At 38.7% G+C, this 14,824-nt stretch overlaps 1 protein-coding gene across 1 annotated transcript in view; it reads left to right on the top strand.

Moving 5' to 3' along the window:
• ndst1a (N-deacetylase/N-sulfotransferase (heparan glucosaminyl) 1a) overlaps window positions 1-14,824 on the top strand; it is a 42,245-nt gene that overhangs the window by 15,332 nt on the left and 12,089 nt on the right. The gene's annotated exons all lie outside the window — the stretch shown is intronic.

Here is a 14,824-nt window from a genome sequence, read left to right as displayed (position 1 = left end):
CCCCGCAATCTGCTTGATGCAACGTGTTTATTGAGTTATATCTCGACAGGGTTGTCAAAAGTATTGAAAATGAGATCCTAGTTAGGCGTGACACTATAACAAATTTTGAAGCACAGCATATTGCTGAAGAAAATAAAGATGATAACCAATAATCTTGAAACTAATTTATGCCAATGACACAGCAACCCTAAAGTAGAATTATCCCCAAAAACTATTCTAAATATATAATATGGTTAAAAAACATGAACTGCAATAAATGCATGCAGAATGGAAGTCGTTAGTAGAGAGTTCGTATCTGTAATGAGTCATAGAAGTTATTAATTCAACCTTGTACAGCTCAAATCTAATCATAGACAGGAAAACAGGAAAAAAAACTAAAAGTTCCCCACTAGTACAAAGAAAATATACCACGATTGACCCCCAAAAAGAACTATTGTTCCATGTAACATATATTGAACGATAAGTACTAAAACTAGTATCAACACTAGATAATCATTTAAGCAAGTATCGATATTGAAAAAAATCACATAACTAAATGGTATCCTCTTGAGTTTTATCAGACCTAGTGTAAGTAGCTGATGCTATAATAAACAAATACTATTATTTTGTGTTTAAAATACAGTATTGTCTAATAAGTAAGAAAAATCGGTATCTCAGTATCAAAATCAAATTTTAAATTTTAGTAGAATGACAATATATCTCTGTATCAATTTATTAGTGCAGAATGATTCTCAGCATTTTAAACAGAGGAAGTCATGTTTCTTTCTTTTTTTTGTTTTTTGTTTTTTGTTTTTTTAACAGAGTATTACCATCATGTACTGAACCACTTCCCCATACTCACATTTTCATGCAGGAATTTTGTTTAGGTCTGTATTTAGGTTTTAGTTTGTTTACGCTTACTTTGCTGCTCCCTTAACCCAACACAAGCTCTTTCACCCACTCAGTGCACATATACATACACATGGAATTAAGGTGTCAGGAAGTATTTAATATGTATGGGGCTGCGCAGTGGCATTTAATCCATAACACTGACAGGCTTCCCATGAACTGACAGGAAAAGCACATAGCTCTCTTCCCACATAAATACTCAAGCAGCCCTCCTTCACATAAATACTCAAGCAGACCTCCTTCTCAGGGTCTTACCACTTTGACTCTCGCTCCTCTCTTCAGGCACAACATGAAATATTGTTTTGATTTCAAAGTGTTTTGTCTTGACCCCATGCACCAGATCTAGCTTCCCTTTTGGTAAACTGATAGGCAGTCTGTGTGTCCATGTGAGCTCTGTACAAAACCCAGCAGCTGCAGATGGCAGTGAAGAGGCAGGAAGAGAAGAGCCTGAGCTGCAGACAGCGTCCAGATAGACCTGTCAGCTCTGACAACCACACATGTGTCAACCCCACAGTGGCAGACGGGGCAACTGCTTAAACTAGGGTCATGCACCTGGCTTTGGGCAATTAATTTTACATATCATTTAATCTAAAACCACTGATCCATGTACAAACAGAAAGTTCAGTACAATATGAGGAGTATGAACACTTCATTTCAAATTAATGAATGCCTTTTTTTGCTCTTGTGGCAATGGATGGTTAAATTTTATCCCAGCTCTATGGGCATGATGTGTATGTCACAGGAATACACCAAGCCATTCATATTGTGTCCAAACAAGCATACCTGATTTTTGTAATAAAATATGATTTTGTCCCAGTACAGATGTATATGTTAAAGCAGTTTTGGGGTCAAAATAAGACCGCTTTGTGCGTTAACATGGTGGCACAACTCCACTCTGGTCACTGGAACTTTTGAAAAGCGCTTATAGACTAATCACAGTGAATAATTTGGGGCAGTTATTCACAGCCCCAGGAATGCGTTGGGGAAAGTGAGGAATATGTTCGGATCACTGGATATAGTTTAAACTAGTTCTGTTTTTCATGTTTTAAGACAATAAAACGGATAACATACTTAAATATATGTATACATATACTTTTCTCTTTTTTGCTGCTCACAAATGAGGATGGTGAAATGTGTGTCATGTTTTGGCTTTGCCTTGAAGTCAACATTTTCTCGACAGCCAAAAAGTTTAATTTTGGCCTCCCCACTCTTCAAAACATGTTTGGACTTAGTCTGAAATTCTCCCACATGCCTCCTGGCAAACACAAGCTGAGATGTCATGTCAGTGCGTTTCTTCTGCTTTTTTTAAGTGGCATTTTCTTTGCCAGTCTGCCATAAAACTGTGACTAGTGAGTCACCCAGGCAACAGTTGGTGAATGCAGTGTCTTCCATCTCAGAGCTGTGAAAACCCATAGCTTTTTCCATTCTGACAGTGGCTTCATGGTGGCCCACAGCTGTGCCAGATTTGGTTCTTTTTAATGACTGACCTTTCTGTTAATTCACTGTATTCTTTTGGCTTTTTCGTCTTTTTATTGAAAGGATTCAGAATGCGACAAATGGTTTAAGCCTTGAGCTGTAGCACTAATTACTTTAAGACGTGCCTGTTAATGTTTAAAGGGCCATCCTGTTTAATGTTAGTAGGGCTTGGCGATATGACAAAATAATGTATCACGATTTTTAATTAAAAACAAATAAAATGTCTTTCACTATTAATTCCCTTAAAATAGTCAGTGCAGACTTCTAATTAGTAGAGATCGACCGATATGAGTATTTTCATGGCCAGCAATTTAAATCATTTAAATGTATTACAAACTCACCCACAGTCCTGTTTTACAACAGACCTATAAGTGAGCTGTGTAGTCAGGTTTTGTGCTGTTATCTCTTTGCAGTAAAGTGTTCAAATAAACAATTACACGTCATTTAGGCTGCAGGTTAGCCAAAGTAAATATATCTGTCTCAGCTGGAGATTTAAGGCCAATAGCTGGTGCCCTAAAAAGTGCAAATATCAGTGCAATATATCAGTTTATCTCTACTAATTAGTGCTATTAAACACAAAAAGTATCAATTTCTGTTTCTCGAGTCTTAACTCTGCTCTGAACCAGATGCTTTATTGACAGAACTGGCAGTAGACCTCTTGATTAAAAAGACATATCACATAATTGACTTTTAGAAATCACTGAATCTCGGTAAAAATGAAAGTATTGCACATTCCTAGTCAATAGTTAAGATGAATCATGTTACTTATTACACCATTTGTTTGGATTCATAGAAATCATGGGAGTGGCATAAAGAGTATTAATATGATCCCTGGTGACTAGGTATAATTCTCAGAGAAAGGAAAACCATATTCTGCAACAAAGACGAATGGATCAATAGAATGGGGATTGGCATTTGTTGGAAAACCTGTGCAAACTTGGAATATGATATGGATGAATTACCAAGAGAGAAAAAGGTAAGAACAACAATGAGACTGGGCAGGAGTGCTGTGGTTTTTTTGAGCTCAAAGTACAATGTATGAGAAGGAGAGAGGGGAGCTGGATAGAAAAACACACACAGGATTTGTAATAGGATTCACGACTGCGGCTACAACTGGGGGTGTAATTATTGTTGTTGTGATAAGCCGATGATAGGGCTGCTTATTCCTCTGCACTTGGATATTTTGCATATTTAGTAGCTCCAATTACCACATCGGGGTCGTGTGTCAAGTGCAAACTGTTTGTATGTAAAATCGTACTGTATTCTGCTGCAGGGACGTGCTTCCCCCTTACGCCCATTCATCTGCTGCTCTTGATTATACTTTGAAAGTGGGAAACGATGATAATGACAAGTGCGTTTTCGAGCGCGAGCAAAAACCCTATCTGTTTGATCTGGCAGGCAAAAATATGGGCAGCACAACACAATCTCATCTCTTGTGTCAGCTATTCTCCGACACCGTGAGATTCCCATGGGAACACATTTCTGCTGTGCAAATCAGAGTCAGATCAGCTCGGCCCGTTTCTTATCTGGACTTGAAAGAACGGGAAGATGGAAAAGGGGAGGTGTGAAGAGTGGCGGATGTATGCTAGGAGGCAGAGGCACGGTTCCTTTGGGGGCATTACTACCTGAAATTCACCATCGAGACACTTGAATTTAGCTCATGATGATTCCTCTACTTTGGCCATTATAGTCCTAGTTACTGCCGCCTGGCCTCTCTCCCTGTGCTCTTTGTAGATTGATTGAGTAGATTGGACAGTTATATTGTTTATGTGTGTGCTGTAGCCCGTGTTACTGCGGGCTTGGGGAATTTCTTATTAGTTTGGCCATTTTCTTTTATTCATCTGAGTCGACATCTTGAGTGTAACTACGGTGTGATAGCATTTGTAGTTCAGATCAGGTCAGCACATCTGTTTATGGCTGCTCCTCTGCAGGTGTAAAAGTCTTAATAAAACCTTTTTGCTTGAGTCAGAGATACTGTTCAGTGGCGCCGGATTGGTTTCCTCAGTTGAATAGACGCTTGATTTGATCTGGGACCATGTAAAGCGACAGTGTCATTCGATATATCACAGATTTATAGTTGTTCCAATACCAAGACCAAGAATGGGAGGAAACTATTGTCCAATTTCTTTTTTTATATTGTTGTTTGTTTATTTATTGCTTTGTTAGAATTATTGTAAATCTATTTTTTGTTTCACTAGTGTTTTGTATTGATGTGTGCAACTGGATACTTTGACTAAGCAATTTCTCTTGTGGCATTGTCCCATAGGAAATGTTTGGCAAAGAGACAAAGGTGTTTCATTTGACACCTTCTTGTATAAATAGACTGCCTGTGTGTACATTCACTGTGACCCAAAACTAGATTATTGTGAATTTCTCTGATTTACACTTCTGTTTCTACTGTTTAACCTTGATTCGCAGGTTTCAGCTTCCTAGTATATGTCTGTGTAATCCCTCAGTCATCCAGGTATGATCCATAGTAAAAGAAAAATGTAATTCTGTCAACCGGACAAAATGTTTTAGAGTGAAGACGTTTCGCTGCTCATCCAAGCAGTTTCTTCAGTTCTGGTCAGACTGCTGGTGGACACTGCCTTATATCTGTCTGAAGGGAGGAGGTAACTATATTGTAACTTACAAACTAAACCAGTTGTAAACAGATTGTTTGTTAGGCACAGTTCACATCTAGTGTAGTTCAATAGACCTAGCTGAGTCATATTTTGCATAATGGTTCAGGCCCCTAATGGGAGCTCTCACACCTATTAGCATACTGGCTGTTGCTATTGTTTTATTTGTTTTGATTTGGGTCTGAGGATAAAGTTATAAATAGGAGATAAATGATGTCTAAGCCCCCCATTCCTGTTCAAAGATGGATTGTCTTTCCTAAAAAAAATCACATCTTTAACTCCCCTCCTATATCTCCCTTCAGAGACAGATATAAGGCAGTGTCCACCAGCAATCGGACCAGAACTGAAGAAGCCCTTTGGATGAGCGGCCACACATCTTCACTCTAAAACATTTTGTCCAGTTGACAGAATTTATTTTTTTCCTATTTGTATTATTTTCCTATATTTTTTCCTATTATATGCAACATTTTGAGGACCTTTTCTTATTCAAGATATAATAATTTGTTTGAAATTGTTAGTCCTAGATTGTCATCATTTTGAAACCCATGGGTGAAATAAATAAGAAGCTAATTCCACCATATAATATGTTAACAAGGATCTGCAACAGTTTTATAATGACTTGGAGCTCCCACCCAGTACCACCCTGAAAACTGCCCAAACTGTGACGTCTGGTCCCACAGCCTGCCGCCCCTTGCTCCACACACTCTATGACTTTCACCTCTGAGTGACGCCCATTGTCCCGCTCAAGAGTGGAGGAGCCCCATTACCAGAGGCCTGTCCCAATAGAGACATTGTGCTTGGCGGCCATGCTCCCCCTGTCCTTCAGACGCGTCCCGAGGTGACAGTAGATAAACAAAGGGAACAAACAGACACTCCCACCCGCATTGATCTTGCCCTGCGCCCCTCCCTGCTCTCCCCACCAACACCACATTGATTCCACCTACACTTAATATATATGAAAGCCCCGCACCCCCTCCTCCTGTTCCGCCCGCTCTGACAAAAATGATGAATGCGCCTGGGTTCGCTTCCCCACTGCCTTATGCTGGCTGTCTGGGCAGCTACAAACCTATTTCTCCCCAATAGAGTGTACTTCCCCTTTCTGTGACTTGGGTTATTCTCTCGCTTCAGGTCCTTCCTATAATTTCCACGTATAAACATGTCATGAGCATAATTTGAGCACCGCGGGACATCCATATGCATGATGTCAAGTCTCTGAATATGATGAACAAAAAAACTGTTTTCTTTTTTTAATGCCGGCTGGTCTATCATTTTCTGCGCCGTGGCTGCTGGCTAATAGTCTGCCATGCCACTCAAAGATAAAATCGTATAGGGAGCTTTTATAGTAGGGTCAATTATTTTTCCTGTTGACATAATCAGTACACTTGCTCACTGAATCTTAATAATGCGTCCACAGAGTTCAGGCCAACGCGCTGTTGTCTGGTCTAATCATGTTTGCATCATGTGGTTTTACTTTAAACTTCCCTTGGTTTATTATCTAGGAAATGCTGTCCGCTGGCCTTGGACATTGTGGTTCATTTTTTAATTTTTTTAATTAAAGATTTCACAATATAAAGAGAAGAAAGAAGAAACCTCACAATTTTATATTGATTATTCACAATTATTGACACCACAACTGACACCACCAAACTGTAATATCAACTTTTTGAATGAATCTGTTGGGTTAATGTGACCTATAGAGCAGATAAAGCAGCACTTAGTAACAGTTTTGCTTCTTGGTCAGTAGAATCCATTGAAATAACCAATTTTGTTTTTTTGTTTTTTTTATGTCTGACAATTACGATTTGACCCATATAATTGTGACATCCGTAAATAAGAATGTACTATATTTTAAAGTGTCATGTTGTGTGTTCTGCAGAACCAGTGTCCTCTTGCTTTTCTAAATGGGCCACCATGTCTATAAATAGCCCTATGGATGTAAGCAATTCTCAGCAGTGTAGCAGCAGGTTTTATTTTATGTGCCCGCTGAAGGTGATCGAGGCTATTGACGAAAGGTGTCCCGGTCTCTTTGCCGCTCTACCTGCCGCCCTGGGGACCACTGTAGTCTCCATTTCTCCATTTTGCTGCCTCCTAATGACTCCTCTCTCTTAGCGCTAGCCACAGTTTTCCCCATGGCTCCCACTGCACAGCCACACTAGCGTTTCCCATTGAGAGGCTATTCATTTTCACACCACTCTTGGATCCCTATGCTAGTTTCCTATATTTTTCACTTGAGAGAACAGATCTAAGGAAGATGAGGCGGTGCGGCAGCTAAGCCTAAAAGATGAAAAAGACTGGGAGATTTCATGTATATTTTATTTTGTGCCGTGTTTTGACTCATCTTGCTCCTAATTGTCCCTGCATTATATGAATGAGTAATTATGCCATTATGCCCATGCCAGCTCAGGTTATCTTTACTGTGCTTTGATGGCAAGCGATGTAATCCCTCTAATGGGGAGGGATATAGAGTTGAGACTTGAGTGTTAAATGCATTTTAGACAGGCTAAAATGTAGCCTGTGTGACTGTCCCTGTTGGTAAATACACCTTTCTGTCTTTCTGTTTATAATTGGGGTCCCTCGTCAGATTTAAAGATGATTCTCTGCCTCTTTCCTCCATTACTGTGTCAACAAATAACACCACAGTCATTTCAATTACTTTGGAGCCGGGATCGGGGTCTTTAAGTAGGGCCTTGAGATAAAATTGTAGGGGCAGAAACGAATTGAAAAAAGGCTTTCTTCTCGTGTGAAATTGCCTCAGTCTTGGGGACAGTAAATTGAGATGTTGAAAAATGATAATTCAACTGCATGGTGAAATGGTCCGAAAGTCACTTGTGTGCAGAATTAGAAGGCAAAAAGACATTTTCCTTCCAAGTCCTCTGTCCTTCACGCGGCAGCACCAAATGAATTGATGAGACGCAGGGAGAGGATGTGTCGCTATAAAATGTTTGCGGCGAGATTGAAAGTGCCTGCTTGTGCATTCAGATTGGCCGAGCTGTGGGAGGAGGCAGAGGAGAGATGGCACCAGGCATCAGTTTTTCACAGCTCTAAGCCTTGGATCACCAGCCACACATGCGTAAAAATACACTCACAATTACAATATTAGATGGATTTTACATTGACTGAATAGGTTTTTCTGTAGGCCAACTCAAAACTCACTTTTAAAGGGCTCATATTACTCCATTTTCTGATCTGTGTTATATTGTTGTTTGCTCGTCAAAAATGAGGAGTTGTGTTTTGTTTCATTCACACATGTTTAACACACAAACTCTGCATATTTGGCTTAAGTTCGTCTTTCAAATAGAAAACACTCTGTTCCACCTTGTGATGTCATGTGGTAATACATGAAGTGCCCCACTGTGTTTTTAAACTCCACACACCTTCACTAGAATCATTTGTATATTTTTTACCCTGGAATATCCTCTCTACTAAACTAAAGGTAGAAGGTAGCTGAAAGTACCACTCCATGACATCACAAGGTGGAACAAGGCAATTTGAGCTTTGGGGATGCAGACAGACAGATACTCAAACTTGCGTGAATGAAACAAAACAACTCCAGGTAGGTTTTTGAGGAGGTAACAACATTGTAACACGACTTAAAGCTCTCAGGAGTCAATTTAGCGTAATATAAGATCTTTAAATAAGGGCTATACTTGTCTAAAGGTTATATTTGGCCGTATAGACGTAATCATTTAAAATACTGCTTTTAATGTATGTCTATCTTTATTTGGCGGTGAAGTTTTTAATCTCTTTTAGTGATTTTGTTCTTCAGCCAAAACAGTGAATTGTGTGTTGAAATTTCATCTCTAAAAAAAAAAAAACTAGAGTAGTGCTGTACTGAAGCTACCACATGGCTGCGACATCTGCCCAAACTGATTTGAACACTATTCTTTAATTGTAGTTATCTCAATTTGGCACTCGAGTGGGTTGCCCTTACAGAGCCACCTCTCTCCTGCCACTCTACTCAATCCACTGCAGCAAGCCTCTATTGTGTCTCATTTCTTAATCCCTTCAAGCAATCTCCAGCACCAACACAGCTAGCATAAGCACATTTTGTACTGTTTGCAGTGTTGAGATTAACAGGATTACTGATCAGGGATTACACTGGCGTCATTCTTACCCATTTAACCTTGACCCAATGCCCTGGTGCAAAATGTGTATGTGCAGTCTGTCTTCAATTCAACTTTTTCACCATTGCTCTCATGGGAGGAAGATCCAACATATTGAAGCTAGTTTGTTGGTTTGTAGAGGTTTTAATGAATCTCTGGGGCTTGTGTGTTTTGATCCATGCGCAGAGCTGTAGATTGACACCAACAATGGCCCTTTCGTGGCTGTCCTATGTATAACCCCCTTTTTCTCTCTTTGAGCGCGACGTAATTCAGGCGTTTCCATAGAGAGTGTGCTGTTGCCAAGCACACGACAGGTCATCGTTTATTTTGGTCAGTCCCTTGTTCCTAGATGTGAGGGGACACAGCCAGGAGCAAGTGGAAAGGGTACAGAGCATTTTAGGGTTTTTAAAGGCATAGTTCCCTTCAAAGTAGACTGGCTAGTGCATGGAATTTTGAATGTTTTACTACCACAATATACATTTTTCCTTTTTTTTCATTTATCTTTATTTATACAGGAAAAGACCAATGAGAGCAATCAGATTCTCCTTTTCATGAGTGCCCTGTTTAAGTACAGACAAATACAAACAAACAAAATAGATCAATTTAAAACATGCACATGTGATTTATAATTTTTATCACCAGATTATTATTAGTACACTAGTGGCACCAATGTATCCAGTTTTGCATGTCCTTGAAAAGTATTCTATTTTTGGGAAGCAAAATAACCAAAAGCTTTTTTCCCAGTTCAGTTCTAGTGCGGATAGTCTTTTAGACAATCAAAGTTCAAGAAGTAAGTGAGATATTCTGGCAGTCAATAAAGTAGTCCCTTATAAATATATAAACAAATAAATTAATAAATGTATGAAATATCTATATTAATTACACTATATGTAGCATGAATCTACACAAGACCTACAGTTTAATGCCTTATTAGAGATAGAACATGTAGAATGATTGCATATCTTTAAGGACTTTGAGTTAATTAGTTCTAAGATATTACTGTTACTATTACTTTGATATCAAGTACTAACTGCTCTTATTAAGACTTGTGGTGGCATTGCTTATGCATCACATTTGTTCTATAAATACTACAATTTAACGTAGTTGGTTCATATAGAATGTTTGAAAATTAGCACAGTCAGTCTTTTTCATAATCCCAGTGGGACTAGACCTAGAACCTGTAATTTGTGTGACTAAAGTGAATTGATTGATAAATTGAAATATAATTAATAATATTATCTTGTAGTGTTGTCACAAACTAAAATTTCACACTTGATTTCAATACTAAGGAGGCTCCATACTGGTTTCTATATCACAATGATGATAAAATCACTGGGTATCGGTTTATCTATAGTATTTTTGATTGGACAAGGTGCAGATAATGATAATGCCATGATTTGTGTGACAGTTAGTTTTGAATTAAGAAGTTAAATGACCTCAAAAAAAAAAAAACAGTTGTCACTCTGAGTCCCCCCCCCCCTTTCATACGTTTATTTGTCCAAGAGATCACCTACAGCTAGGGCAACTCAACTTGACAGTGTTAATGTACCAAGTCCCTCGCTCGGCCTGGGACTCTTTCGTCCTATTCACACTTGGAAACAACAGGACCACAGAGCAGGGGGTTGGGTGTGAGGGTGTGGGGAAGGAGCACAGGGGGGAGAGAGATGAAGACATGCGAGACTACATATGGTCCGTCGTAATGTTGTTTATCCAATAGAGAGTTGTTACAGCTGAGCACCGGGCTCCTCACTGTCTCTCATTAATCTAACAGTGCGACTCTGGCCCACTGCCCATCACGCGAACAGGGAGCAGATCAGTGACCACCCACCATCCTACTTCTGTATGGAGGTACAGGCCAAAAACTACACTTGAGTAAAATTATCATTGGTTCAAAACAATATTGCCCTGTTCATGTGGAAGTAAATAATAGGGGTGTGTGAAATTGATAACTATGTGAGGCAAAAAAAATTCTATTCTATTTTTTAGATGATATTCTCGGAATCGTAAATATGTGCATCTAACAACACTTTTGATATTTTTATCCATGTCCAATAAATACTTTTTTTTAGTTTGTTAATGTGTTTCTGCTAAACAAATTATTCAAAGGGTTAATCAAATGTAGTTATTCACCCATTGTTCTATTTAAATGGCCAAATGGCTACAATTATCTGCAACTGAATTCCTTCATGTAAAAATACTGCTAACCTTGTCATTTAGACCTCTGCAAACATGCTCTGAAAGACATACAATTGTGTTTCTGTCAGATTTTAATTCCTCTCTAGAAAAATCAGTCACAAACCAAATTGCAGTAACTAACAGAAGAATGACTTTTCTCTCATTTTTCAGCTCAACCTTGTTCCCCTGCATGTTTAGTTGTCACCTGCTGTCATCAGCTGCTGTAAAAATGCTGAAAAAAATGTTTAAATTTAATTGGTGTATTCTGTTGTTAGAGATTGATTATCACCTTGGGGGTGGGGGGCATTTCTTTCCTCATTGCTCTTACCAGCCTGTTCCCTCGAGGTCTTGGTTGATGTCTTTTTCACCCCTCTCCGCGCTCTGCCACCTCCCCTTCTGGGACACTTTTAGCCTGTGCATGTGCAGTTATATACAGATATTTAGCTTCTTTTCCAATATGGAGAATGAAAGCTTGGCCGCCAGATTCACATTAGTCTTCATCTAGTTCCCCTTTATGCATGACTTGAGGCACTGACACTTTCTGGCACTCTGCAACACTTTGGTCTCTTTGCACTTTTTTGCCTCATTTTAAAACTAACACATCTCTTGGCTGTACTGGCTGCTTCAGTGAAATCTTTATGTTGTCATTTTTTCCCTCTTTGCTTCTTAAATCTATTATTGGAGCTGACAGAGCTTGTATTTGGTTACTTTAAAGCTGCACAGGAACTGAAACACTAGCCAAATAATATGGGTGTGTTGACATTCTATGCTTTTAGGTCTATTCTCCATTACAGCTGCTTGTATTGAGACCTGGTATAAAACATCATTCACCTATTTTCCCCTTGTTTGTGTGTCAAGAACTGGAGAGTATATGGTTTGATAATAAGTCCAATATACTTATTTTGTGTGCATAGTAGTTACTGTTACATTCAATTCAAGTCTATTTATATAGCACATTTAAAACAACTTCAGCTGACCAAAGTACTTCACATAAAACAAAACAAAAAAAACATAATGGTATTTAATGCTTAATCCAAACATTTGTGAGATTTTAACACCTTATTTTACCAATTTAAGATTTGAGAAATAGCTGTAATATGCATTTGCTAAATACCTGGGGACTCAATTGTATTATAATGAGAGAGATTTATTTTCTAATCTTGAAAAATGTATAAAGTCTAATTTCAAATCAATTTAAATTCTAGTCATACTTTAAATTTTAGCTGACAATCTCTATCTATTTTTTAATAGAAATAAAAATGTACAGCATCCGGTCCACTTTTGTTGCCAGTTGTGCCCTAAAAGTGATCCGGATTGAGCTTAGACAGGCTGCATTGGGAGGAGTAGGAGGCCATCTTGGGGGCAAACTGCAGATTTTCTGTCCCTATGGTCTGTTTATGTTCCACTACTTAATCTCCTCACTCAAACCATGTCAACAACGTCATTAGGATCAACTGCGTCCTGCTCAGTGATAACATAGTCCCCATTTTGAATAAACATCGACAGCTAACGGCATAGAAATTGCTGCTATCTTAGCTAAAACACACAATGCTCAAAATATATAGCTGCCATCAATAAAGTGAGCTGTTTTTACATGTCACACAAAATGGGCCAATGCATGCAGATTTCCATACGTTTTTGCTTCCACTGATTTACACTGCACTAAATTATGCAGCACCAATTTGCATTTCATGAGCAAAAACACTGTAAAATGTGTGAGTAATAAACTTTAACACCCCTGTTGTGTGTTTCAAGGAATCATTTTTGAGCTAATCCATGAATTTATAAATAGACTTGGCTTGGTGGCGCTTGAATTTGGTGACATAAAAAGACATGAAAACGGTTTGCTCCCAGCGCCATGTTAGAAGTCGTCCGCGGGTTTCTCCTCTGCTCTCTGAATTCGCGCCGTTCTCACTTCCTGCGGCTAATCGTGCTCCGCTATGCTGTAGCACGCTTCTTGTTTCTTTTAAGAACAAACAAACAAAGGTATTAAAGGGGTCAATCTGCGAGCTACAAGCCCCATTGTCTGAGCCTGTTTTTTGTGATACATTCAGTGAACGCCCACTGCTTTTTCACAGCCTCTCTGTACATTATTGTGCTTCCCTGTGAAGAGAGGAACTTGGACACAGCTGAGAGAGAAGAACTCCTATCTGTTCTTTTGTACTTGCAGAGCGATATTCAGGCATCCTGTTAAACTTAGCTGCAGGCTACAGCACTGCCAAAGTGCAGAGCCGGCTTGATTACATTGTAGCTATACCAGTGGTGGAAGACAACGCTTTTCACTTCATGCACTTTCTTTGAGACATAACCTCTCAATGAAAAGTGCTATACAAAATTGTTACTTGTATAAAATGTATATAATACAGCCATTGCACTGCCCACAGAAGTGGTGGTTGTAGTAGTAGTCATACTAGTAGTCATAGTAATCCTGTCTTAATAATTAGTGTATCGACTTATTGTTCAATATATGATGGGAGGAACAATAATTTTTTGAGGTCAGTATTTATCATGGGTACTCATCTGTATTAGTGGGAAAATGTTGGTTACTATTTTGTACTACGATGAGATTTGAGCTGTAGAAGGTTGAATTATGAATGAACTTATTACAGATACAAACTACTAATACTAATACTAATAAGTTCTATATTCTGTTATTTATTCATTGCATTTAATTTTTTTTTGTCTATATTCATTTCAACGATATATTGCACTTCAAAATTTAATATTGTGACAGGCCTACATAGTAAGTAGTCATAGTAGTGGTGGTAGTAGTTTTACTTCTATCATTATCTACTATTCTATTACTACTTCAAGATATACTTCCATTTCTACAACATTTATATATGATTACACAATTGACTGTGCTGTTCTCACTCTGTAGTGTGTACTTAAGATAGGCCTTCTACTCAAGTTATTCTCACCCTCTCATGGGCAAATGAAACCCCACTTTTCATTATCTGAAATGTGCTTCACAAAAGGATTACTTGTAGCATATAAACTGATCTCTGAAATTATCTGAAATCTTGCCATTTTCAGGTCTCGCTGTAAAAATCAATAATTCATCAAGCGCAAGATAAATGAGGGCTGTGGCAGGTATCGCTGTAATGAGTGTAGTATGGCTTCTCTTGTATTTTTAATGTAGTGCACCTTTAATTAAAACTCAAATGATAGTGCTCCCATTGATGGCATTATCAAATTCATTTTATGTCTAATTTGATTTTGATGAGCCCTAATGGCTTTGGTGGACATTGTTTAATGCTTTTGGGTTAAGATGGTTGTGGCTGTATAACCCTCTATCACGGGTTTTATAAGTGTGGTGAGTGCGCACTTCAGTAGCCCTTTGTTTTAATGGACTGAGCATGCAAAGGTAATGATGGTCTGTCACTTCTCTCTGCTGAGTCTCTGAATGGGAGAGTTATGTTTGAGTTCACACTGTCCTGCTCCGCACTATTGTAATTCACACTTTTCTTGATGGATATTGACTAAAGGGTTGCAAGGTGCGACAGGTGTGTGGAGGTACGATAAAAAGAAGGCATTTCTGAAAGTACTAGGTTCTATTGT

This window comes from Periophthalmus magnuspinnatus, chromosome 10 (assembly GCF_009829125.3).
Source record: "Periophthalmus magnuspinnatus isolate fPerMag1 chromosome 10, fPerMag1.2.pri, whole genome shotgun sequence".
Lineage (NCBI taxonomy): Eukaryota > Metazoa > Chordata > Actinopteri > Gobiiformes > Gobiidae > Periophthalmus > Periophthalmus magnuspinnatus.
This window is presented reverse-complemented; position numbering and strand designations above follow the sequence as displayed.